Raw genomic sequence first — 27,754 nt, forward strand, 5'->3', positions numbered from 1 at the left:
CTTCTGGTCTAGAGCCCATTAGTATACTTCATTTTTTCATTTATAAAATAGGGATAATACCTTCCTCTTTTCTGCCTCACAGGGAATCTTAAGAGATTTATAGCTGGTACATTTTGAGCTTTGGGGGAATAAATCTGCTATATGAATTCTAGGTGTTATCATTAAAATAAATCAATTTCTTTGATTTCCTTTCATCTTCTAAACACTGAACACAATGCAACATAAGCACATAAATAAAATATATCACTTGAATTGAATTACCTCAGAAAGGTAATGGATGAAAAATAGAAAATGAATTAAGAAGTCAAAGGTCACTATTAGGACTAGCAGAAATAAGAGAAGTAATGTGTTATGGCAGCCAATAAAGGAAAGAAAATAAGGCACACCAAAGAGCTAGTCTAGCATTTAGAATGCTTCGTTGAAATGTTAAATTCATACCCCTGACTGAAAAGATCAGAAGAAAAGAAAGAAAAATGTTGATAAATATAATGGGTACAGAGATTTTTAACCTTTGTGAGTGTGTGTATCATATACCTCTGGCAGTCTGGTGGAATTTATCAACCCCTTCTCAGAATAAATAAAACTAGCCTGAAGGAAGGAAGCAAGGAAGGAAGGAAGGAAGGAAGGAAGAAAGAAAGGAAAGAAAGAAAAAAGACTATACACTTGGGTATTGTGGAATATCTTATATATAATCTTCATATTGACATTTTTTCATTCATCATGTAACAATACATTATCACAAAAGGGCTGGTTATATGTTAGATTTTGGTCCTTTGTTAGTTTCCCACAAGTATTGTATGTAAAAATCATTATGAATGAAAAGTGATTTAACTACTTACAAATAGAATAAAGTAAAATTTAAATGACATCCAAAAGTTTCCTACTAGGCTATCCCACTCTTCACTCAATGTTTTGAATAAAAATAAAAATAGGGCAAAACTAGACCATCAGATTATAACATTAGAGAGGAGGATAAAGCACATGTATTCTTTCTTACAAACCATTTCCAAAGGACATCACTGAATATCATCGGCTCGGAACAATTGATAGTGACTAGTTCCAACATGAAGTACTTTTATTCCCCTCTTTGCTTTCTTGTTATCATCTTTATCTACTGCAGAAAATGATCTCTGGGAATGTACAAATAATTCTATTCCCAGTACACCAATCTGGCAAAAGATGATTATTATAAAAATATTTTTTAAACATAGTTGGGGATTTCTCAGAATTCTTAGCAGTGGCTAGTTTTGCTTCATTTAGTTAGCCCTGGTTCATCAGAACAATTTAAATAATGGTGATTAATCCTTTTTTTCCTAGTCACTTCATGGAGTTGTTATTGGGATTCTGTGGCTTATTTTTAAATTAGGCATAACCAGCTTCCACAAAAAAAGCTGGCAGAAAACCTAAGGAAAGCTCACTTAACTCATTTTCATTGAACCAAGTCCAGAATTTTAGTCAAGAAAAGTTGGATATTAATCATGTGTGAGTGGGATCATTAAATTTTCCTTTACCTTCTAGAGCAGCAGGTCATTATAGAACCATGAGAAGTGAGCTCACTTATTCATCTTTACAATTACATAAAAGTAATCATTTTTATAGCTCTTTTGAGTAGTTTTTATCCATTACTTGAAAAATATGTTGGAATATTATTGTGTGATGATGTGTTATTATAGATGTGACCTGTGAATTGATAGTGTGCTCCTTGACACAAAGCCCTTACCGGTTATGTCTCTTCTTGACTAATTTAATTGTTTCACACAGTTGACACTCCCTTTGTTAGGTGTGTAGAAACTCTGTTATTAAAATATACATAACTATATCATTCTTAATTATTATTACATATAATTTTAGGGTGTTGTTTTAAATAAGCATTTGATATATTTTTTGATGATCATTTATAAATTTAGTTTCCCACTCACAAACAGGCTTACTCTTGTAATCTCCCACCAAAAAACATTCAATCTAAACAAATGGAGACCGCATCTAATAGAGTATTTGACATTCTGTACACTTAGCCTCCACATTTGTCAAAAGGAAGGGAGATTCCATGTAGGTTTGTCTTAGAGACAGTATGATGGTGTACAGATAGAGTACTAAGCCTGGAGTCAGGAAGATGTGAATTCAAATATAACATCAGACACTAACTATGTGACCTAAGCAAATTGTTTAACTTTGGTCTGATTCAGTTTCCTTAAATGTAAAATGAAAATAATAGTACTTATCTCACAAGGCTGAAGTGAGAATAAAATAAGATATTCTCTGGAATACACTAGGTACTTAATAAACATTTGTGTTCTTCTTTTGTACTTTCCTTTCTTTCTTCCTCCTGTTATCCCTCCTTACTTTCTTCCTTTCCTCCCTTCCCTTCTCCTCAGCAGCCAATATTAGTCACTAGAATTATACTGTATTTGAATTTATTTTCATTTTCTTTACATTTATGTTGCTGAAGCGATTGCTTGTGTGTATTTCTGTTTGTGTATGTGTATTTTGTAGCTCAGCATCAGTTTTCCTTTATTTATAGGATTTCTTGAGATCATTAAAATGGAAATGAATTGTAGTGCTGACCCCTGTAGTTAAAAATGACTGGCAGAGATAGTTCATCTTAAAAATTGAGGTTAGAGAGATAAAACACAAATTGATCAAAACAAAAAAAAATAACTTGTGAGCACCCTTCTGCCTCTTCTTCTTGTAGCCACAACTCATTTTTGACTTTGAAACTCAATAGTTTAAACTCAGCTCTTGTTTCAGTGGACTAATACAATCTTTATAAATCATGCTTATTTGGAAGTAATTTGCACATCATTTAAAGAGTATTTACTTTGAAATATTCACCTCAAGCCCTTTGGTATATTCTTTCTCTCTGAAGATTTGTAATATTTGTTTTGTTCTCTGAGGTATAAAAGACCTGAGTAAACTTTATTCTTGTTGTTTCAAGATTATTTAAATAAAATGCATATTAATTCAGCTGGGATTGTAACAAAACTTTAGTGAAAATGATCATACATATGACCCTTAGGAATAGAGTAATACAGAATGTCTTCTCAAAATCTCCTTGGACTTGTTCAGAAAAGTATTGAAGAACTTCTGTTTTGAAAATATCCATAAATGCATTTTCTTTTTTGTTTCAAAGATGAGCCATACTAATTTTTTCCTCAATAAAACACCTTCTTATCTGTGTTTAAATCCAAATTATGCAACCCATTAAATGTTTCTTCTAGCTTTGGGAACAAATTATATTCTAACAATGAATTTTGAATCAGCGAGAATATTCAGATGAAATAATTTCATATAAATTTGCATTATAAACACATAGATTATATAGGTATATATGATGATATATAATCATTTTCATTACTATTTATTAAAATACATATTAGATATATTCACTCATTTCATATTTATGAGTTGTATATGTAGACATTACTATATGCATAATATATGCATATATAATGCATAGCTATGGAATGAGTCAATATATGTACATGTACATATATATATATATATATATATATATATATATATATATAAATGTGTGTACCAAAAGTCCAATAAAATTCCTGACATATAACAAAATGGAGATAAATATTTCAGTGAACTCCATCATGGTAAGTCCACTACTACCTTCTAGCAAAAGATGAACTGCCATGCAGAAAGTCAGAATTTCTGCACCACTGTTTGCTGGTTCAAGATACTGCTCTGACAGTCAGTGAGTTAAAGAAGGGCACAAGCATTATGGGTTTATATGTTCGATGTTTCTTGTTCCTTGTGTGCAGACTGAGACTGAAAACACACTTTTGTCAACTCCCTACTTATCTGGAAATGACTAAGTAGATTCACTGATCATAAATCACTCCTATGGATTCAGCCACCCACAGTCTTATTCCTCCTCGTTTCTTTGCAAGTACAGCAATAGGCATTTCCATAGTCCTCAGAGTGCCAAATTTGGCACCATTAGAAAAATCTGCAAGTAGCTTGATTTATCTCCCTCACAGTTAGCCGGGCCCCAAATAAGTAAAAATCAGCAGGAATGAATTTGACTTGTTAAACTTTTTATTAGAGAGATGCAACAATTACCTGTTCCCTCTGTTCCTACTTCCATTTACAATGGATATCAAACCCTAAGTGAAAGATGCTCGGAGAAGAACTCGGATTTTAGGTCTAAAGATGGGCAATGCTGACTCTAGATTCACCGTACAGAGAATTGCTTTTTGCAACTAATCCAGGAACAATCCTCCTAGTACTCTGGGAGAAATGTAGGAGAAATACTCATTTTTAGGTTATAAAACTCCTAAATTACCCCAAATTAGAGATGCTGTTAATCGGACACTTAGCTATTGAGAGAGTTTACTTATTGGGTAGGTTCATTGTATCCCTGATGGAGAAATCAATTAAATATTTAGGATGTGGAATACCTTCCAGGTTGAATAACACATTTCATTTAAATTATGACCTTCCAATCCAAAACATTAAAGAGGATCTTAACGGATGGAAGCACATTACTATCTCTTGGATTGGGTGCATTAACACTTTAAAAATGAATGTGCTTCCCAGGATTTCCTATTTGTTCCACCAGCTGCCTGTTGATGTGCCAGAGAAACAGTTTAAGGATAAGCATGTAAAGGAAGCATGTGTTACATTTTGTGTGGTAAGGTGCACAACTATAGGGTGAAATGCCCTCAAATGTGACTATTTTTCACTTCATCCCAGTCCTCGTAGGAAATTGAAATGAGAGGTCATAACTAAGGACTTCAAAACAGGAAGGAACCACATAGTTCAACCATATACCAAAACTATGTGCATTTCTAATCCATTAGGATTTCTACTGTAATCATTCATCATGGTGAGCATCTAGATAAAATGAAATAATATACAGGGAAAAAATATGGCAGAATCAGTTGCAAGCATAAGTTTTCTACTTATAAAATTATTGCTAGGGGGCAGCTGGGTAGCTCAGTGGATTGAGAGACAGGCCTAGAGACTGGAGGTCCTAGGTTCAAATCTGGCCTCAGACACTTCCCAGCTGTGTGACCCTGGGCAAGTCACTTGACCCCCATTGCCTAGCCCTTACCACTCTTCTGCCTTGGAGCCAATACACAGTACTGACTCCAAGATGGAAGGTAAGGGTTTAAAAAAAATTATTGCTGATTCATTATCAGGCAGATAATTGTTGGGCTCTTGCTTTTAAAATATCACATCAAAGTCATGACCTTTTTTGTACAAGCATTTAAAAGCTCTTCCATAGCAGAGAAGATATTTTTATCTTTGTATTTTGGTATTTGTATTTTTCTAGTCATGTAGGAGACAGAAAATCTTACTAATTTTGTTAAGGAAGCATTATGTTAAAGATTAATACGTGTGGCTTTAGCAATTTATAAACTTACAGGGAAAAGGAGGAGCTATATGGGAAAATATTCAATGATTCACAGTAGCTATAAACCTATTTAGCTGATTGACAGGTCAATTTTCTTTGGTCTTAGAGACTGTAACTCCTACCAGTTTCCATTTCTGACACTCTTGATTCATAATTAACGGCCTTTATATAATCTTATTAACTCGTTCTGTGCATCCAAGTTCACCCAATCACATCTCAGATGATATGGGTCAATCTCTGCTTCTAGAAAGACTTTTCAAGCCAAATCTGATAGAGTGCACATTTCAATACATTTGCCTTCCTTGATAAGAGATTTAGAAAACCTTTCAGCTAAATAGTATAATTAGATAACTTTGATGTCCACATGGGGGGTGTGAAGCATTGATGATACAAGATGGAGTCAACAGTTCAATAAATTAGGGAGGGTTTAACCAAAAATAAATCACTTACTACTGGATGACACAAAGTAAAAATCAATCCAGAGCTGGTGGAGATAAGTCAGAAGCTTATCTTTATAATCAGCTAGTGAGAGTCCCTGAGATATCCCAGCTGATAGTGTTAGAAAAAGTTTTTTTTTGTTATTTTATGAGCCTGTCAAAAAATTAGGAAATAGAATTTTCTGTATAAAGTCACTTATAAATCAGACCTTTGGACACGTTAAATATTTCCTGAATACTTGAGGTTAATTAAAATCTTGAGATATACAAAGAAATGCAGTTTTTTCTGCATTACTTTCTTGATTGGACTAGATCGACAAATCAGTTTTTAGACTACATTATTCTATTTTTTTCAGGGCTTGATTTTTTTATTGCTTGTTTAGACTTAAAGTAATAGAAAGGTGTCAGTAATGCATACTGAACATTTTGTGGTCTTTTTTTGCATTTTAAAAATTAATTTATTTTAGTTACATTAAAATACCTAATTAACTCACTCCTCTCCCACATTAGAGAAGGTATCTTTTAATAAAAAGATATATATATGTGTGTGTGTGTATATATATATATATGTATGTATATATATATAAACTATCTTATTTATTTGTATTTTGAATTCTTTCTCTGGAGGTGGACATAAGCAAGATATACTCCAAACAATATTTCTTTTAATAATGTTCTCTTGGTTTTATTCATTCTACCATTTAGAATTTCATGAAGGTTTTCCCATGTTTTTCCAAAATTAACTTGTTTTGTCATTTCTTAAGGCTTAGCAGTATTCCATCACCATCATAGGGAAAAATGAATAAAATTATATTGTTTAAGTGAATAGCAAGCTAGAATAAGTAAGAGGTTCTTCAAAGTTTATAAAGTGCTTACAGATATTATGTCATTTGAGTCTTACAACCACCCTGTGAGACAAATCATTCCCCTTTTACATATAAGAAAACCAAAGATCAGAGAGAGTGACTTGGCCAGAGTTATGTAATCAGTGAGTATTTGATGTAGGATTCAAATTTAGGTCTTCCTGGCTCCCAGTTCAGCACTCTATCCACTGTGTCACCCACCTCCAACAGTTAATATACTGGGGCTCAAATTGAAAAAGCAAGGGCATGTTATATTTTGGGATTAAGGAAAACACTTTTAAACTTCTCCAGAATGGCATACATAGGATTTGAAAATATATGTTTGGAGATTCCTCAAATGTTCCATGATGAAACACATTAGAAAACCTCACTTGCCACTGGATTGAAGTTAATATTTTGTTTTCATTGTATATCATCAGAATTCCATGCATACTTAAAGATTGTAATTGTTAGGTATCAAGACATCAAAATATGCTTGATGATATTAGGAAAATGCCACACAAATCAATACCACATTTCAATAAACTATTATCTTTTTCTTCATTCTAAAATTTCTACTGACTTCAATGAGAATTTTACATTTATCCTAACAGACAAAATTTAACAGAAGTATTTAGCTGAATGGATGATGGATTAGAGTGTGTAGAAACTTGAGATAGGTAGATTCACCAGCAGGCTATTGCAATAAATGTGAGATGTGGAGGGCCTGCGCTAGAGCAGTGGAGGTGGCATATTTGGGAGGTGTTGCAAAAGTGATATAATAGGCCTTGGCCATAGCTTGGATTTATGGACATAAGAGATAGTGTGGAATCCAGGATGACTCCTGAGTAATTCCTGAGGGATTGGGAAGATGATTTTGCACTCTACATTAATAAGGACTGTAGAAGGAGAGGGAAGAAGAGTTGGAAGAAAAGATAATAAGTTCTGCTTTGGATCTTTTGAGTTTAAAATGTCCATTGGACATCCAGTTTAAGATGTCTGAAAGGCAGTTGAAGATGTGAGATTGGAGGTCAGAAGAGAGATGGTGGAAGAAAGGTAGATTTGAGAACTGTCACCATAAAGATGGTAATTAAATCCATAGGACCTGATTAGCTCATGAAGTGTAATAATAGAGAGGGAGAAGAGAAGGGGATCTAGGATAAAGGCCTGAAAGACACCTATGGTTAAAGGGCAAGATCTCGAGAAGGATCCCACAAAGGAGACAAAAAACAAAAAAGAGTGATCTTATAGGTAGAGGGAAAACATAGAAAGAGTGGTAATCCAACAACCTAAAAAGAAGACATTATCAAAATAGAGAGTAAGCAATCGTGTCAAAAACTGCAGAGAGGTAGGTCAAGAAGAGTGAGGATAAAAAAAGACCCCCTGGATTTTTGCAACTAGGAGTTCATTAGTATTTTGAAAAGAGGAATGATAAATGAAGAAGCTAAGTTTTAAGAGGGTAATAAGTGAGTAAGAGAAGAGAAAGTGGAGGCATCTATCATAAATGTGTTTTTTGAAGAGTAATGTTACTAAGAGAAGAGAAATGAAATGATCATTTTTCTGAGATGGAAGGACCAAATGAGGGTTTTCTCAGAATAGAAGAGCCATAGGGAAAACTGACTGAAGGACTGCATAAAGGTCTTTGTATTCAAGGAGTTAAGTAACATCTCAGGAAAATCTGAGATTCATTTGATTCCTAACCCTTTCTACTCCATTTATTGAACCTTCATAAATACAATATGTTGGATATATTTTGCATGAACCTACCAGGAGTATGTAAGTAATTTAATGAAGACATGCCACTAAAAGATCACCCATGTTCAACTCGAGTGTGGCTCACATATATTCATGATTAGAATCAGTATAAATGGGATTTTTGTATATCTTGATGATTAAAAATATGAAATAAACTAAGAACTGGAGATATTCTTCCTTAAAAAAAATACAATAGTCATTTGAAGCAAAGTCTCCCATCAAGAGCTGAATTGTCTTCTAAAAAGATAAATATTCTACTTCTAAGGATATCTGGGTTTCTTGTGCCTCCAAATCTCAGCACAGTATCTAATGCATGTCACTCTCTCCCTCCACTGCCCTAAATAAACTCCCTTCTCCCCTTTGACATTGACACCTCTCTAGTAAGGACTCTTTTCACTTTAAATCTTAATTACTGAAATAGCCTGCTTGTTGAAATCTTAGCCTAAGGAGCCCTGGGAAGTGTAGGGAAATGTATTTATATATTAAATATATATTAAAATACATATGCCAAATATACATATTTAGCTATAGATATAATCACTATGTCAAGAGAGGTCAATATAGTTAGCTTTTCACTATTCACAGCAAAATGTCAAAATATCTGTATCAATGACTATATCTATTGATGTAATACATTAGCTAAATCATATAACACCCCCCCCCAGTGGGAAGGACTTGTCCAAATATAAGAACAATTAATTTGAACTAACTATAATAAAATAAATTAACATATATAATAAAATAAGTTGTTTATACTAAGTTAAAAAGCAATTAACTTTTTAAAAAATACCTTTACTGAAATAACAGATGGTGAATTAAGAATATTTACATTTGTTTGTAAAATCTTTTCATGATTTAAAAATGAAGAATTTTGCTAACATGTTTTTTGAGCACCCTGTTTTTCAAGTCAATAAAAAAAGGTATATTTATATTGTAGTGAAGGCTATGAGCACACTCTGCCAAGCCACATTCATACTAAAAGATAGGGTCCTTATTGTTTCCCCACTCAGGGCTGATTGGTTTTCTAGTGGTTTTCTGTTATTTTTATTCACAAACTGCCATCCAACATTCATTGTGCTCTCCCCAATATTTTTTGAACTTTTCACCTCTATCTATGACCATTTATAACCATTTAACATTAATTTTCTCTTACAACAGGCTATTTACTGAGAAAGTATAGCAAGGAATTAAGTATAGAAGTCTTCCAGTGTGGAGGCATACTATTCCCAATTTTCTTGGTCCTGGAATGGCAGAATTTAACAGTTGCTACTAAATGATTCTCTCCACCAAGTTTACTTACCTCCTTAACCACCACCACTACTTATATTTGTGTATAAAATAACATCATAAGATTTTAAGATAAGATAGGAACTTAAATCTGTTAATTTTTAGGTATAGAAAACTCTAATGACAAACTCTGGATGAACATAAACTTCTCTGTAATTTCTAATCTTAGTTGTTTAGAATATTCGGATGTTCAGTGATTAAGACAGCATCACATAGCCAATATATGTCAGAGGTAGAATCTAAATAGGTTTTCCTCATACTCTGTTCTGATTCTCTATCCACCATACCATTTTGATTGTGATGAATTTTTAAACCTTTCATTAAGCTGCTATTTTTTATATTTGACAACTCCCCATAATATTTTGCTGATGAACAGTTATTAAATAATATATATTGACAGAAGTATTAAATATTATGTCAATTATTTTAAGTACTTTATTATGTAATATATATTATTATATTTCTATATATTATATACATAAGTAGTAGGATTGAAGTATTGCCCTTCCATAATTTGGAACTTTCATCTCTAGTCATGCCAACCTACAAAGTATACTTGCTCTCAGTCTTTTGTATGTGGTAGACATTCTTGTTATTCAGTTAAATGTGGTCTTATTAGCTTCATTTTTTGTATGTATCCCCTACTCATTAGTCATTCTATATGATATTTTTATCTTCCAGAAGTGAAGAATTTCAAATCTGCTTGTTTAGAAATGTGTATCCTGATGTGTATGTTTAACCCATTAAATTCCACATATATAATATATCAAACAAGACAAAGGAAGGAATTCAGCATCTTCACAGTAAAACTAGTTGTTACAAAAATCCAAAGCCTTGGAAAATCCGAGATCTTTGTCTTTATTTTACACTAACCTCAGATTTCAGATACAAAACATAAATTGTGGTTTCTGTTTAACATTCTAATTTAATTGGTGTCATTTTTCTTTTTTTTAAGATATAATATAGTATACTACAAAGGATCCTACCTACACTTTGAGATGACTATTTAACAGAGTAGGTATATGAATGTTTATCCCTCTGACAAGGAATAAAATGGGAGCAATAGCAGAGAAAAATCACTAAGCTTCACAGAAAAGACATCCCAAGCAAGTTGCATGGAGTAAAGTTGTGCCATATTGGCAGTCAACTGATCATCTCCTCTGCTTTGTGATTCAGCGGGAAAGGCATTAAAGTGATGGTACCAGGCAGCGTGTAGCCACAGCTAAGTCTTTCTGCCACTTTAGTCAACAGAGAATGGACAGAACAAAGATAAAGGACTCCTAATTGGTCCTGGAACTTGAGATCCCCTCTGCTAGCTGAAGGTTCCTTTAATCTGATTTCACAAGTTCCTTTCTCTCCCAAGCTCTAAAACATTTGAAGTAATTCCATGAAGTTCCCGTCTACTTTTTCATTAGAAATCAAGGAAATTTTCCTTCCACTCTGGTTCCTCCATTAATACTGTTAGTTCCTAACCCATTGAAGTAGGGACGGATAGATGGAAGAAGTGAAAATGTGGCATGGCATTCATTGACTTCTGTAGCAGCTAGTGATGGAAAGTCCCCATTTCTTGGGATTCAGTTTTGCAGGATGCATGTCTCCAGGAACAGATAAAAGGGGGAAGAATAGCTAAATGAAGTCTGATCCTCCAGAGAAAATTCTGTCAAAAAGAAAAAAGAAGCATGAGAGCCCATTAGTAAATATAACCCCTTCCTTTTTTCCCAGTATAATCATTGGTGACATTTTTTGAAGACTCCAAAAATAGGAACAACTAAACTAAAATGGATTTTTTACCAGGAAAGTTTTTCAGTCATGGTGGTACTAGTAAACTCTGTTTCTGAAGTTGCAAATTTAAATCTTTTTCTCACATTCCTAAACATCTATAATGCACAGTTCATTTGTTTTGATTTGAAAAGAAAATAAGCATCACCAACTTTAAGACGGAAGGGGAATCAACTTGAAAAATAAAATTTTCTTTAGGAAAATATGGAATGTAAAAGTAGTCCCAATAAAGTATTTACTACAAAGTGAATTGCCACTTTGCTACCGGAAGTATATTATAAGATAGAGTTATGTTTATGCTGACAAAGTCATCTTTTAGGAAGTACAGATGTAAAGAAGAATCATAACTTACATTTATAGAGTGCTTTAAGATCTATAAAATATTTACACGTGTTGTCTCACTTGATCCTTGCAATAACCTTGAGAGGTACCTTCTAATATTTTTCCATTTTGCACTGGAGGAAGCTGAGACCAAGTGTGATTAAGTGACTTGACCAAGATCACAAAGATAGTGAGATTTTTTTTAAACCCCTACCTTCCATCTTAGAATCAATACTATATATTTGTTCCAAAACAGAAGAATGGTAAGGACTATGCAATGAAGGTTAAGTGACTTGCAAGGTCATACAGCTGGAAATATTTGAGGTCAGATTTGAATCCAGGATCTCCCATCTGTAGGCTTGGCTCAATCCACTGAACCACCCAACTCCCCTCCCCCCCAAAGTTTGTGTTAAAAACACATTTTGAACTCTAATCTTCCTGACTACAAGTCAATAGCGCTAACATTGTGTCACCTAGCCACCTCATGAAGAGTCCAAAATTCACATCTTTATAGGTTGTGTTGTTTGTGTTATTAATTCTGGAGTTGTCAAAAGGCAACCAAGGAGAAGATATTTTCTTTGCATTCAGTGTTCCTTGTGTGCAAAATAGGGAGGTTAAGGTTATGAGGAAGAATTGCAAGGACTAGTGGACTGTATGAGTCAGCAGTGTGATGTAGCAGCCAAAAAAGCTAAGGCTATTTCTGATAGCATAAAGAAAAGCATAATTTAACTTTAAAAATGACATTAATTTTTTTATATTTTTCAAAGAAAGGCATACATATTAAAGATATATATTTTAGGTAGTTTTTCTTGTTCACTTTGTATATGGAAAGTCCATTTTATTAATGTAAGTTTAGAATAAAGATAAGCATTTAAATATAACTGAAAAGGTTGTTTTTTTAATAATAATAAAAAGCTAATGCTTTTATGTAATGAAACCAATGGAATAAATACTTTTCTCTCACTGAAAAAAAAAGGATAATTTCTAGGAATAAGAAGGTGATAATTACTTTGCACTCTGCTTTAGTCAGACCACATATGGAGAAATACTGCATTCAATTTAGGATGCCACAGTTTAAGGATATATGGCACTCTATATATGATAATCATAATAACAATAATAATGGCATGTATAAAATACTTTGTTTTACAGAGCCCTTAATAAATATTTTTAATTTAATCTAATAATTTCAAATTGTCCTTATAAAAAATTTAGGAGATAGGTACTACTATTGGACCCATTTTACAAATAAAGAAATTGAAACACAGAGATATTAAGGGACTTGTCCAGGGTCATACTTCTACTCTGCCAGAATTCAAAGTCAGTTCTTTCTTACTTGCTGTCCGGAGTTTTATCCAATGCACCACTTAGCAATATCCATAATAAATATCCTGAGTTCATAGCTTAAGAGAATCAGGTGAAGGAATTGGCAATATTGGGCATTGAAGACATTTAACCCAAGAAGTGAAGATTCCAGGGGGAAATGAAAGTTACCTTCTAGTATTTTAAGGCTGTTTATTTGGAAGAGAGATTAGCTGTGTTCTGTTTGTCCCCAAAAGACAAAACTAAAAGTAATGAGTAGAGATTGCAAGGAAGAAAATCTAGTTTTGATGTAAAGAAACTTACTGATAATTAGGACTAGCTATCCTTATAATGGTTTGTTGGAACAAGTGGTAAATTCTTCTTTTTTGGAAGTTTTTTATCAGAGGCTGGAAGAGCTCTTGCCAAAGTTACAGTAAATAGCACTTTGGTATGAGTTGGTCTAGACTAGAGAGCCTCTAAAGTCCTGTCCTACCCTCTAAACCTGAGATGATGATTCTGTAAAGAATTACAGGGGATGTGATGTATTCATATAATTATTTGTATTATAACCAACATTGCCCATAGTCCTTGAAAAGGCTGTGTTTTAAAAAGATTCAAATTTGGGAGACAGCTAGGTGGCTCAATGAATAGAGAACTAGGCCTGGAAATAGGAAGTCCTGGGTTCAAATCTGACCTCAGACCCTGGACAAGTAATTTAACTCCTATTCCCTATCCCTTACCACTCTTCTGCTTTAGAATCAATATACATTATTGATTCTATGACAAAAGGTAAGGGTTTTAAAAAATAAGTTAAATAAAAGTATTCAAGTTTGAACATTATCTATTTTTAGAGGGAGTAATTCCAGTCTATTGATTTAATGTTTTTAGAAATTTGAATGTTTCCTTTATTCAAAATGAATCTGTTAAACCAAATGGATTGTAATTTTTAGTTTGGAAAACTTTTTAGAACACACACACACACACACACACAGACACACACACACATATATATATTTCCTCTAGTTTTTGACACATTTTGACATCTATTTGAGTTATGTATTCATTATATTATATTATATTATGCTATATTTTATGTTGTTAAATTATACTCTGCCATAATATATAAATTCTATATTAATTGAAATTATAGAAATTTATATAAATTAATGAGTCCTGCAGTTCTTTATGTAAGGCTATGTATAAAACAGTAAGTGTAAATCTAACTGATTTGAAATGGAAGTTTCATCACAATATACTATCCCTAAACCAATAAACACTTATTTAGTACCTACAATGTGTCAGGGCCTGAGCATACAGTGGCAAAAGTGAAAGTTCCTGCCCTGGAGGAGCTCACATTCTATCATCAAGAAATATGTACACATAACATGCAGGTAGCTCTGGGAAGGAGGGCACAGACAGCCTGATGAATTCAGTGCTTAAACTGAGTCTTGAAGGGAATAATGGATTCAGAGATGAGGAAGTATGGAAGGAGGGCTAGGAGAAAAGCTAATGCAATGGTGTGGAGATAGTAGATGGAATGTCATAGGTGATGAATAGGAAAAAGGCCTATTTGATGAGATCATGAATTGTAGAGAGACAATAATTGCATTCTTGAGGCTGCAAAGGCCAGGTAGGGCTAGGAAAAGGAGGACTTAAATGTAAAATAGAGGAGTTGATATTAAAATAGGGTCAAAAGGGAGCAATTATAGTATATTAAGTAAAGATTTGTGATGCAATTAGATCTTCACTTAATAAAAATCACCTTGGTGGCTATGAGAAAGTTAGATTGGAGTAGGGAGATAATAAGACCAATGAGGAAGGTATTGAAATATTCCCAAGAAGTAATGAGAATCTAACTGAAGAGAGTGGCTATGTGAGTAGTGAGAAAAAGTTGGATGTTAACAGAAATAGAAATGACAAAACATTACAACTTATTAAATTTGTTGAGTGAGGGAAACTGAGGCTTTGAGGAAAATGACAAAGTGAAAACTTCAGAGACAAGAGAGATGATGATGATGATGATGATGATGATGATGATGTCCTTTTACTAGATTTACTAGAGTTTGGTAGAGATGTGGCTTTGGGGGGTTATTTAATTTCTATTTTTGGCATAATCAGTTTGAGATATCTCCACGGTTCCCTGTTTGAAGTCATCCACTTGAATCAGCAAGATTAGATTTGTCATTTATGACTAAAACTCAAGACACAACCAAGGCTCTTGGAGTCATCTGGAGAGAGATGGCAACTAAACCAGGGAATTGGAATTTGATGACCTAATAGATTCTATATAGAGAGAAGAATTATTCTAGGACAAAAGCTTGTGGTATCCCTAAATTAGAGTGCATAATATAAATCTTAATCTGGTGTGGAGATTTCTAAGAATCAGTACAATAGGAAGGAAAGAAGCCAGAAGAGATGAAGATCATGAAACCTGAAAGGAAGGAAGATGCCTGTGAAAAGATAGGGGTAAACTGTGTCAAATACTCCAGAGAGATCAAGAATAATGAGACTGAGAAAAACTCTTCAGATTTGGCAATTAAAGATCAAAGGTAATTTTGGAAAGAATAAGTTCAACTTGAGTAGTGAGGATGGTAGTCAGACTGCCAAGAGTTGAGGGATAAATGGAAAGAAAGTAAGCAGTGTAGACATTTGTTTCTGAAAGAGCAGAAAAATATGAGTAGTTAGACTAAGAAGACAGTAGTCTAGTATAGTTAGTAGAGTTTCTTTTTTCTTTTCTTTTTTTTTTGGTTTGTTTTTGTTTTTAAATAGAAAACCTAAGCATGTTTGTAGGAAGCAGAGAAGGAGTCAGTAGAAATGTGGAGGCTGAAGATTATAGAAACAGGGAAGGATTGAGGGGGTGATATGCTGGAGAAGGTGGGAAACAATAGGATCAAGGGCACATGTAGCAGGATTGACCTTGGCAGAGAGAAAAGTGTCTCATTATCAAAAACTGGAGATAAGAGGTAAGCCATAAAACCAGGTCATATCTATCAGGCTCCAGAATGAAGTTTGGGAGCAGTTACTACCACTAAGTGGCAGCTTTGCTTTGTTGAAAAGGAAGGCAATCTGGTTGTCTCTTCAAATCTAAGGCAGTTGCCCCACACAACCACTTTTTTTTTTAATATCAACAGAAACATTCTTTAAGAAAGATAATAGTAAATAAGATGTCAGTTTAAATAGAGGAAAAGCCCTTCCTAAGGCTCTTTGATATGCTCTGGAGTAATTTCTATTATTTTTATTTTTGAATTAATAATTTCTCACTCTAAATCAAAAGATTACTGTTCTGTTTTCATCCTTCCAACCTAAGGAGGGCCTGATTTTTGTCATAGTCAGTCATGACCCTGAATGTTTTTACCTGGTAGTTGGGTGGGTTGCTACTGTCTCACTGAGAATTAAAGACTGGCAGACAAAATAGAAATCAAACAATTTTAGGTAGGGTTATTGTTGTTATTGTTTTTAATTAGATTGTGTTGCATTTTTAGAGCTTTGTCTATTTGTGAAGATACAGGTTCTAAATGAGATTCAATTTCTCCATGTGATCTCAAAGTAAATTAACTTGCCAACAAAGAAACAGCAGTTGTCAAACACCTCTGAGTTCCTTCTCCGATATTTTACTAGACTAATAGAGGAGATGGCATATGCAGTGAAAAATAATGAATTTAGTGAGACAACCAGAGTTCAAATCCCAGCTCAGTCCACTTAGTACCTTTGATGAGCCACTTAATTTCTTGGACAAGTCATTTAATCTCTGTAAAATAAAGAAAATTATTCTAAGTCTAAAATCCTATGATTAGGTGTTTACCACTCCACAAAGTGTCACATCTTCCCAGTGTGTCTTCTTATCATCTGCTCTGTTATGCTGCTCTCCAGAATATTTAGCAGATAAATGATTCCCCAATCAAAAGCAATTTTTAAAGGGGTTTACATTTTCAGAAATTTAAATCCTAGCTGAAACATAGCATAACTTGTTTGGAACAGTTGGTGAACACATCAATAACCAGTTTATTCAGTTCTAGAGTGGATTTATTATTCCTCCTATTGTAAGGATGGATCTCTAAGCTTGATTACATCATTCTTGAAGAGGGCTCTGATCATCAATAGTTTTCCCTTTTTAATCATATGTATCTTTCTGCTCTTAGGGAATATGATCAGTAAGATGAATTTCTGTGAATATCTGTACATTTAATTGTCACCTAATCAAGACCACTTATTTAGTTTTGAACTAGAAAACTAAATTCAATGACATGAAAGGTCAGCCTAAGATTGCTATAATTTTGGAAAACCACAAATGATTTTCTTTTATCAAAAAAAAAAAAGAACACTTTCATTTACATAGATAGCTCTTTAATGCTTATAAAGCATTTTTATACATGTTGTCTTATTTGATCTAAATGGCAATCTTGTAAGATAGTTATAATTATTATCCTCATTTATATTTAAGGAAACTGAGGCTGAAAGAAGTTGAGTGACTTGCCTAAAGCCAATTGATTGAAAAAGGATTTGAACTCTGGCCTTCCTGACTCCCATTCTATCTAGTACATGGTCTTACTTAAATAATTTAAAGAAATTTCTAAAATTTATTTTGGCTTTCTTTTTTTGTAGAAGAATCAGTGCCCTAGGATTTTAAATCTAATTGTATTTTTTAAGATGGTTTATTGAGTTAGATGCAGTCTGATAAAATAATTTGGACACAAAGTTTGATAATTGTATCATTTTTAGAAAATGAAAGTCAGTCTTTAACTAGGTATCCCTGAATAAAAACAAAGATTACTCTGATCTCAGCGTCCTCCCTTATGATTCAGAACATATTTTGTCCATTTTATATGTGCTACTAGAATAATCTCAGTGTATTTTTCTAAGTTTGTAATTTTATGGTCTCTTCAAAAGGCATTCTCCTAAGGTAAAATTGTCCTGGGTTAAGGGTTTTTAGCCAAAGTTTGAATACTTTCTCCCTATCCTTTTAAAAATTACATGTTGGGAGCAGCTTGATTGTTCGATATAGCTGTTCCCAGGATATTTAAAATTCCATTTTGGAGACGTATGCAGAATGAAGTGTAAGGTACTGTGACAAAATCTACTTTTCTATGTCCAAGACCTCTATTGGAGTTTTTCAAAAGGAAAGCATTCGTCCTACTCAAAATTTTGTTCCAGATACCTCAAGTTTTCTTTCTCACTTGATAATAGACAAAATGCTTCAGGAGATTTTTGTTGCAGAAATAATGTCTTTTGGAGACTTCTACTTCTGGGCTAAACTCTTTTGCTGTCCCTTAGTTCTCTGTTTCTCTTTTTGACCATCTGTAACTGCAGAACCTACATTCTATTTTTTTTTCTTTAAATTCTATACCAATTTAATGATTTTTATTGGGAACTCTGCCTTAGATGAATACCATCTCCTTCCTACCCCCTTCATAATCTGGATCACAAGAGTGCTACTTTCATGATGAAACTTTTAGTAGGGAATGTTGTTTTTTAAATCATTCCCCCTAACTTCTTTTAACTCTTTAAAAGCTGCATTTTGGTCATGGAACTTATTTTGTCTTTAAAATAGTTTAAATGCTTTTCTCCATCCTCCTCAAAGAGTCTGAGTCCCCTCCCCCTTAGCCCATTTTTTTCTTTTCTCTTCTTTATTTCCTTCTTCCTCTCCTCCTCCTGCTTTTGTTCTTCTGAAGATGCCCATTAACATTTGTTAATACATTTTAATGAGCATTAGCCAGTGGATCCAAAATGAACAAAAGAAGGGGCAGAGGAAGCTGGAGAGGGAGGAGGATGAGGGGGAAGAGGAACAGCTGGGCACTGCTGCCCGTTTTTTAACTAATTTCTGCAGCTGACTCTGACTTCCATGACTGGCCCTAAATTCCACAGCATTTACTACAGCCACCAAATCATAGCAAATTAAGGGCCTGGGTCTTAAGAATTATCCAGACCTTGAATCATGGATTATTGTTGTAATCTTTTCCTTTAAATGATATGAAAATGGGCTATTAGAAGTACATCAAATCAAGCCACTGAAGGTCTCTGCTTTGGGATTTAGAATTTATGATATTTAAGGAAATTGCTGATACATCAATTAAAAAAGAAAAGAAAACACACACACACAAGCATACATTCTTTCTACCAGTTTGCTTTTCTCCTAATTTTCCTCGGCTCAACAATCTCAACCCTCATGTGCTAGATTTTTTTTTTTAAGTGTAACATTCTTGAAATTAATATGGCTTTACTAGTATTTACAGCAATTATATGGCGCAGTGGATAGAGCACTGGACTTCGAATCAGAAAGACTCATTTTCAAACACTTACTAGCCATGTGACCCTAGGCAAGTCACTTAACCCTGTTTGCTTCAGTTTTCTTCAAGTTGGAGAAAGAAATGGGATACCATTATAGTATCTTTGCCAAGGAAATCCCAAATGGGATAACAAAGAAATGGACATAACTGAAATAACTAAACAATAATAAATAAAGGTGTTTACATTTCCAGACCTAATTCAGGTAGAATTTTAAAGTCACATGATTCAGAGTATTAACCCCTGACAAAAGACCACTTTCATGTTACTAAAAGTGTTTTTCAATATCCACATTGATGGATGTTGGCCCTACTGCCTCCGTGATGACCCTATTTTAAAAGGTTACCTTTCTTTGCATAGTCACAACCCTACCTTCATAGCCTCACCAGCTCTTTTATGAGTTTGATTTGTGTTTTTCCAGAAAGAAAAAAACAAGTCATGCAATTTTGATTTAAAGCCTTTTATTATCATTTGTAGTATGTTTCAGTGATGATGGCCTGTGGGACAGAACTCTTTGCCAGTGAACACACCACTTCCTCTGTTTCTGGGCAACAGTACCTTAACATGGGAACTGATTTCTCATATTTTTCACCTTTGTTTCCAGCTTTTTAAAAAATATTTGCTTTTGTCATGGTAACCAGACATTTTCTGAGCAGTAGCCCTGATTGGCTCTCAGTCAATTCTAAGTAAAAATGATTTTGATTTGCAATTGGTGGATCTGATTATCAAGACTGTCCCAACTGCCTTACTCTAGACAGTAGTGGATGTTTTGGGGCAAATAATACAGTGTAATTTAGAAATCCTGTTGGCTCTTACATAGATGGTTATTCTTCTTTTCTCATACTATTAAAAAAGGTTTTAAAATTAGGCTCCAAAATTAATGGAAAAGGGACAGAAACATAACTGTGGTGGATTTTTTGTTGTTGTTGTTTTGGGGTATGTGAGGGGGAAGGAAGGATGGTAGTGCTCTTGCAAATAAGGAACACTTTAGGTTATGTGGCTCCAACATCAACATTCCAGCAAGCTCTTAAGTCCTTGCCCCAAGCTCCCAGCATTCATGAAAAAGCATTGTATTTTATGGTATTGGTTTTTGTCCTCTGGTCTAGTTAGTCCCTCAAGTTCCTGACTCCTTGTCCTATACTCATAAATCATGCACACTCAGACACAAAGCAGGTAATTGTGGGGAGTCATTCTCTTGGTAATCTCATTCTCTCTTTTGTGCACACACTTGCAAATGTAACTGGCTCACATCTGTGCAGACACCCTTTAGGTGCTTGTCTAGCCCATCATCATTTTTAGATAACCAAGAAGTTCTCTTTGAAAGCTTCTTAGCCTTAGATGGCAGATGGTTGATGTCACCATAAATGACCACATTTTCAACAAGGAGGCCCAGTTTATCAGGTAGACGAAAAATACCAGTTACCATAATTGTCACAGCTACATGGTTTAAAGCAGGCAAAAGGCACTTCTCCTCACGTGCTCCTTAGAACACAAAACGGAGTAAAATGGATATCGTTTTCTTTTTACTCGGAGAATTGGGCACAGCTGCTCTCTTACAAGCCCTAAAAGGAACAATAAAAAACAATAAAATCTTTACTTTCTCATGTTTCTGAGCCTCTCTTAGAAAAATAGCTTAGTGATCCATGACTTGGTGGCCTGAAAATATTTATTGTTGCCATATACTTCAGAGCTCTTTTCCTACGTGCTATAATCAGGTAGAATGAAGGTTTGTTTATAATAGACACATAGATGGACAAATAGTCGTCTAGCCTTCTGGTGGTAGGGGAATGGGAGTATGAAACTTCCAAATAATCACCACGTTAATTTCAGTGCCTCTGTTTTTTACAAATTTCTTCACATTAACATTCATTTATAGAATCTATAAAATGTATTTCTCTTGGACCCACTTGCAATCAACAGGTTAAATCATGTTTTTAAATTTAGAATATGAGTATTAGTAATAATATTTTTAAAGCTAAAGATCAGACAATGTTGTACATGAAGAGAGTAGCATGTTAGAGTAAATAGAATGGATAGTAAGGAACTGGCAGAATGGAGTCAGAGAGTTGGGACCTGGGATCAAATCTTGGCTCTAACACTTACTGAGCATGTTTCTAGGCAAATAACATCATGACATTCTCCTGAAGAAACTCCTTAGGATTTATCTGCAACTCAGAGGTACCATCTGCCTTAGTAATATGAGTTCAACCCGGGAGTTGCCTACACTGATATATCATGAACCTTTCCTACATTTCTGAATATCTTGGTACCAATGACATGCAAATTAAAATTCACCAACTGAAAAGTATTTGCTGTTGCCACTGGGATAGTCTCCATTGCATTGTATATGTAGTAAAGTAATATGTGTATTTAATATAACTACCATTTCCCATTTGATGAACAATCCTTGATATTTATTCAGTTCTCCAAGAGGGAAATTGTATCATCTTTCTTTATCTCAGAAAGAGTGAAATTAGAAACTTCCCCAGACTACCTTGGATCACAACATAGACATAATACTTAATGCAAGGCTATTAATTTATTTCCATTTAGACTTGGAGATCTTATAGACACAACAATTTTGGAAGAAGAAGTTTCATGCAAAAATATGAATTATACAATAGTTTTTACAAGAATTTAATGCTAATACACATGGGGTTCAGCACCATAATGACGATATTGGGCACTTAAGTCATTAGGCTGTCATATTACAGCAAAATTATTTGTACTATATAATCATTGTTTTCTTTTTTATATCGTACATATCTGAACTTAGTACATCCATCTTTGTTATTGCAGTATTATTTTGTTGTTGTAAATATCTATTTTTTAAAGATGATTTGAGTATGTTCATGTTAGCTCAAGTTCATGTTTATTAGACCTTTGCTTGCCTAAAGCAGTGGAAATAAGATCTAAAGGCTTGCAGTCTGACTTGTGGTGTCCTGTTTGATTATGTATGACTAAACAGTGTCAGATACCATATCTATTACATTTCAAATACTATAGCCACTAAAGATGTTCATAATTGGCAATGAATAAAGAAAACACTTCACCATATTTTTCTTATTTTCTAACCTATTTTCTTACCTAATTTAATATGAATACCTACTTTCAAAATGAAATGTGAATTTTATCTGATTTTTAAATTAAATAAGCAATTAATTCCTTTTGGGGAGCTTTAAAATATGCTTACATAGTTTATCATCACTGATATAAAAGAGCAAAGTCATTGAGATGAAATAAGAAAGCTTAAATTTTTTTGACAAAGGAAGTAAAACTTTGGAACACCGTTCTGTTATTCCAAATGTTTTCTAAAACTGAACTCTTAGTCTTCAAATGAAGCTGCTGTCTCAGAACATGTGGTTTGCTTGAAATGCATTAAATTCTTACTTGCCCATGAATGGATTGTCTGATTTATTACTAACCTATGAAAATTTGGGAGGCTCAGAAGATTTTGCGCAGTTCAGACATAGTCTGAGTGTTTTTGTTTCTGTGTTTGTATTTTTTTGTGTGTATAGTTGAATATATGTTTGTGACAGTGGTTGTATACATTATGTCCCAAAATTAGAAATGTTCTAGCATTTGAGCCATTTTAATGACCCTTGTAATCATCACACAGCCAAGACAATCAATTATGTTTTAGTTGAGTATTCAAGAAAGCAAAAAATAGCATAATGACCCTGACTTCACAAGAAAGGTTCATTTAAAAGTGGATACTATTTCCCTCTCTAGTTCTTTCCCCTAGCTGCAAACTGGTAATGTCAGTGAGGTTCTCCCAAACATCAAAATGAGTTCTTTTGAAAATAATTTTTTTAAAGTTCTTCTCCCACCCTTTCTCCATTACCATTGATGAGCTAAAACTAAGCCTTTGGGGAGCCTTTTTGAACTTTAGTCTTGACTTATAAAGTCAAGACTTGATTAGGATGGGAGAGGTCAGATAAACATTGCCATTGGATTCCACAAGAATACCACAAAGGAATGTGGTTAATTCTCAGGTTATGTGATAACAATATCAATAAGTTTACATAAAGATTTAGGGTTTGATTGAGCAATAATTTATATACAACGTATTCCTGGCATTGTAAAGCAGCCTTATAAAAAAGCAGGTAGCAAAGGGGCCCTCACTCTATGAAGATCAGAAAAATCTACCCATTGGGCACTTAGCTAGTAAATGTTAAGGACAGGAATCAAATCTGTTTTCTTAACTTTTAATTCCATAATTTTCCACTTCTACCACAATTTCTGGTCAATAATAAAATCTTCATTGGTCCACTTTAAAGTATGGACCCAAATGCTAGTTGGGAAAGAAAATAAAGATATAGTGGAGTATCCTTGAAAACTAATGGGAAAAAGCTGAAGGAGAAGAATTTTAAACCAGATACTGAAGGAGATAATGGCCAGGGATTGCTGCAGAAGAATCTGATGAAGGAGGGAAGGATAGAGGGCATATACCAGAGGCAGAGAACAGAGAAGAACCTTTATAAGTTAGTTGATAAAGAAATTAACACACCACACTTGAGAAATATCCACCAGATGGGACTAAAAGGACTGACTAGGAGTATACTAGGTATTTCAGATAAATGGAGGCCACTGTAGATCATAAATGTCAGACTGGGGAGCTGCATCGGATATGTTAAGATTGCTGAAGTTCCTATACATAAATGAAGTGAAATGGCAAGAATATTCTCACACTTGTTTGCTCAATAAAACAAAGCAATACAACCTAGACATTCAATTCCACAAATTCAATTAAGCAAACATTTATTATACGTCTATTATGCAGTGAACTACTTGCTAGAGAAACAAAGACAAAAGAAAAAGGGAAACTGTCTCTTCCCTGAAGAAACTTAAATTCTACTGTGATATACATCATGAAAGAGATCAAGAATGCCTCACCACTGCCTCCAACCCCATTAGCTGAGTTAAGATGTGAGAGAAGCTAAATAATCTTTATAGGAAGGACAGAAAAAGTGCATTTCAAGGATGGGAAACAGCTTATAGTATATGTGCTAGACAATATACTGAATGTACTAAAAACACAAACATGAAACAGTGTTTGCCCTCAAGGAGCTTAAATTCCCTTAGAGAAGACAACATGCACACATATGAACATGTTTAAAATATATGTAAAATAAAATTTAAAGAACATCTAGGGACAGAGCTACTAGCAACTAGGGAAAGGCTTCTTGTAGAAGCCTTGTAATACTTCTTAATCTGTTCTTCTGCCACGTGCGCAAAATCTCCATTTTTAAGGTGATATTCAGTGTAGCTTATTACATAGAGTGGACTCCCTATCCCCAAACTAACTAGGGAGAGATTATGTAGGCATGAAGAGTCCTTATAGATCCCCATAGCAGACTTATCTATAACTCATTTGCCAAAGACTCACTCCAGTATAAGGACACGGGCTACCTTCTTAATCATTACAATAAAATGACATAATATAATATAATATAACATTATAATATGTTATGCTATGTTATATTGTTACATAAGTAGTAAAGTAATTAATGATAATATAAAATAATTGTCATTCTATGCCTTTTATTTACCTGCCTAACCAATTGCCAACTCATGAGTTCTATAGATATTGTACTTGTGATTAATTCAAAGTTGAATATATTAGTTTGAATAATATGTTAAACATATTTTAATCATAATTTTTTATAAAGTACACATTGATATGTCCTGAGGCAACATGGAATGGCATGTCCTCCTGGAATATTTAATGCATTAACAGTAATAATTGCTTCAAGTATTAATGTCCTGTTTATCAGAACATATCTATAGCCTTTCCTAATTAGGAGCCTTTCTTAATTTGCCATTATTTTTTTTTACTTAAGATGATGTAGTACAACTTCTTTCAGTGCATGTTCCTAAACTACCCAGTTTCCACTGGAGGCACTGGGTGTTGCAGCTGGCTTTATCACATCAGTGCTACAATTAATAAATACTCCTATAGTTGGAGAATTTTGGATGAGAAATGCTACCAGGGAAAGGAAATACAGCCTGCCTTCAACAGGCAACTGACTCCCTTAGCTTCCCCTTCACTCATCACTCTGCAATATTCATGGGGCTTTTTCCTTGTCCATACAATTAATACCACTATTTCTGATTTCACTTATGAACTTGCTCCATGTTTGCTGAGTTTCCTGTCTGCCCTTCATGTCTGGATACTTCTCTGTTTTATGTCTTCAACCATGAGCTACCAAAGAGCCCAGATCCTTTTCACTCACTTTGTACAGGCCAAGGCAACCTTCATGTAGGCACATAATAAATGCTCCTGATCGTCATGGCACTAATTCAATTCAAGATTGAAAGATTACAGATTCTCATTACCTCGGCTGTCCGCCCTACTCCCAACAAGCTAGTTGAGCCTTTGTATACCTTCCAATAGCAGTTTGGTTTATGCAATCACTGAACTGGGAACAGAAACTTTCTTGCCAGATTGTGATGTGACCTATAGCCGTTTTCAATCAGCAGCTCCTTCACAATGGAACAATTTAATTCAATTTTCTTTTTCCCCCTCTCTTGGTTCCAGCCCACCCATGATTTACCGGTCTGCCCCCTCTGCCCTTCCTTACCCATGACATCAAGCCTGCACCTGTTTGTGCTGTCAGAGGCGTTTTTAGACTAAAGTCCACAGGTGGCTTGTCTTTTCAAAAATTCTTTTCTCTTTCTTTTTTTTCCCCTATCTCACTTTCTTTGCTTGCTTTTGGGTCGTGCACAGATAGAGTGCCAGTATTTGTTTGTTTTATGAAGATCCATTTCAAGGAAAATTTCCTTGTGGACATTTCCTAAGTGAGCCATTCACTGATCCTGAGGAGGCAGTCAGAATCGACCAGAACAATCTCTTTTACTCCTGATTCTGCTTTGACAGTTTGAAGGATTAAGGGATAACAATGGCAATATTTATTATTACACAGGTCTTTCCATGTCTTTCTCACCATTTCCATGTCCCTGATGGAAAAGATACTGATCACAACATCTGGTATGTTATTTAACGTAGATCTTTAGGTTGAAATGAGGGTGTTAAGCTCTGCCTCACTTTGAGTTTACTAAATGTTTCCATCTAGGTTTAGGAACTTTTTTAAGGAAATAAATCTCCCATTGCTTTTTTTTTTTTGCCAAGTGCATCTGCCCTTCGATTTTAAACCTATGTGTATTTTAAGGGTCATTTAATCCATGTATCTCCAGTTCCTCTAGTGTTAAATCATCACATTGTTATTTTATGTAAGAGGTACTTAATGTCTCAAGAAGCTTTTGGAGACTTTTTTATAAGCTATAAGATGTTTTTCTCCCTCTCAGACCAGTGGTTGCATTTTGTCAAGAGTAAACAAGCTAGAAGCAAATTAAATTCCAAGTCTCTTCAATAGTACAAAAGTATGAATTTCAGAGAGGGCGAAACTTGGCAAAATTAATTTTGCCCTCCCTAGCTCCTTGCTCTTCTTTCTAGTCTGGGACCCAACCCTGGGAAGGGACATTCAGCTGCTTCTTTTAGGGACATCTGCATCTGAAGAAGTCTGGCCTTTGGGAACCAGATTGCTTTGTCCCTGGTGAGGGGAAGAGAGGGAGGACTCAAATGCCCAAATAAAAATAATCTCTAACAGATTTTAAGTTACTGAATAGCACAGAAAGGAATAACAACAAAACTACTTATCATAGCGACAGTACTTTTCACATCAAAAATAAGACTACTGTATTTTTCCCCCCACAGGGACAGGCATTTTTCATGTGATTATGCATAAATATACAGGCCATTAAAATATATTTGCATGTTATGTTTAAAAGTCCCATATTTCAAGTAGGTAAAATAAAATAGTATTAATTGCTGCTACTTTCTGCAACTAATAACCCTTGTTATAAGAGGACCCGAGATGATAGGAGAAAAGTTTATGTGATAGGGACCTATGTTCAAGTCCAATACCCAATCACTTTGCCAAACCTATTTCCTCCTCTATAAAATGAATAGTAATAGTTTTTTTTAATAGTTCTCTGAGGCAAAGAAGTACTTTGAGGAATTGGACTAGATAATACTACTACTACTAACAGCTAGCAGTTATATAATATCTTAAAGTTTGAAAAATATTTTATAGATGCCTTCTCATTGAATTTTCTTGTTAGAAAACTCTCTGAAGTAGGTGCTGCTATTTTCCCACTTTCTAGATGAAACTGAGGCTGAAAAGAGCAGAGGAAACAGGCAAACAGGCTTAAGTGACTTGTATAGGGTCACATAGCTGGTAAGTGCCTGGGCAAGATCTACTTTTAGATTTTCCTGATTCTAGAGCAATCAGGTGGCACAGTCCAGAGAGTGCATGCCTAGAGTCAGGGAGATTCATTTTTCTGAATTCAAATTTGGTCTAAGACATTTACTAATT

The 27,754-nt window shown here is 34.3% G+C and overlaps 1 protein-coding gene across 5 annotated transcripts in view; it reads left to right on the forward strand.

Annotated features, from left to right (window-relative positions):
* ARHGAP15 (Rho GTPase activating protein 15) overlaps window positions 1-27,754 on the forward strand; it is an 892,738-nt gene that overhangs the window by 498,769 nt on the left and 366,215 nt on the right. The window lies entirely within an intron of this gene.

The sequence above is a fragment of the Monodelphis domestica genome, chromosome 4 (assembly GCF_027887165.1).
Source record: "Monodelphis domestica isolate mMonDom1 chromosome 4, mMonDom1.pri, whole genome shotgun sequence".
NCBI lineage: Eukaryota > Metazoa > Chordata > Mammalia > Didelphimorphia > Didelphidae > Monodelphis > Monodelphis domestica.